Raw genomic sequence first — 1519 nt, forward strand, 5'->3', positions numbered from 1 at the left:
TATATATATATATATATACATGTATGTAGATATGTATGCATGTATGTATGTATGTATGTATGTATGTGATTCATGTTCCCATAACCTACCAGTAAAAAAGTTTGATTGATTAAATAGAAAACTTACAATATAGGCACTGTCGTCCATTTGCTTCCAGGTAACCTCGTTTCTGTGGTACTCTAGCGTGGCTGCAGTTCAATGACTGAAACAAGGAAACGATAAAAGAAAATATAAAAACTATCAGAAAATATCCCCATTCCGTTATTTTAATAAACTTTCCTCTGAGCTCTCTCTCCTGAATATCCTTGCTTGTTTTCGGACTTCTAGTTAGCCCTTGTTTCAGATGTTCTTACTAATATAAAGCTCTCCTTCCATAAGTCTCAAGTTACTCTGTTGGTTGGCAAAAAAAATGGGAATATGCATCATATATAATGCATGGACCTCAGGTAAATATGTCCTTTGTAGAGTGTGTGATACACAGGGTAAGTAAAGGATTAATTCGACAGCAGAATACTCTGTACTTGTAATGATATAAAGTGGCCAAGAAATAAGTATAAATGCACATGAGTGCTTTGAAACCCGCTGTCGATGTGTAGGAGCGGCCACTAATATTCAGGAAAGCCGAATATTGTAAGACTGAGATTGTGTGTACCATTCTGTCAATCAACAGTGAGGAAATGAAATTGTATAAGGCGAATAGAATATGTTTGTTCTGAGACGTCATGATGCTGGGTAACACAGATGGCGAGAAAGTGAATTTAAAATTGTAATTTTGTAAAGAGAATTACTATTTACATTGGTGATGAGGGAATGGTCTGTTAGAAATGCGTCTACGATCAACGTAATCATCGATCAAGCCTAGCGGAGGATAAGTGGCATCAAGGATATATATATATATATATATATATATATACATATTGGAGTCGTTGAGATAAAGTTGTTTCATGAATTTACAAATGACTCCAGGCAGACCTCTACATGTAAGACCCAAATAACTGTGTTTTAATCAAACAGGTTCATTTAGAATAATTCAACGTTTCGGAAATGTCATTAATAAAAACAAACAATGACAAAAAACAACGACAAAAATGTTACGTTGGTAAAATTCAATTTCGTACCGTGATGGAGACGTTGGTTTCTTTTGGGAGTTTTCATCATTGATGCTGATCCCCCACCACCATTTTTCTGTCTGTACAATGGCTGTTTGGTTCCATAAAAAGATGGTATTGCTGCTGCTGCTGCTTTTGCGTTCATTAACTGCTCCTCAGAAGTTGTAGATAAAAGAAGTCAGGTTTATAGACGTTTTTCTCTCTTTTTTATACGAATGTATTTTTTTTAAATTCAAATTTAAAAAAAAAAATCTTAAGTATTGGGGTCGATTCATTCGACTAAAACTTCTTCAAGGCGGTACCCCAGCATGGCCGCAGTCTAATAAAAGGTAAAAGATAATGCAGTACTGTTAACGTTCACCTACATAACAGTGCACTGTTAATTTCCACCGAATCATCATTCGTAGACG

The sequence above is a fragment of the Octopus bimaculoides genome, chromosome 17, assembly GCF_001194135.2.
Source record: "Octopus bimaculoides isolate UCB-OBI-ISO-001 chromosome 17, ASM119413v2, whole genome shotgun sequence".
NCBI classification, from domain to species: Eukaryota; Metazoa; Mollusca; class Cephalopoda; order Octopoda; family Octopodidae; genus Octopus; species Octopus bimaculoides.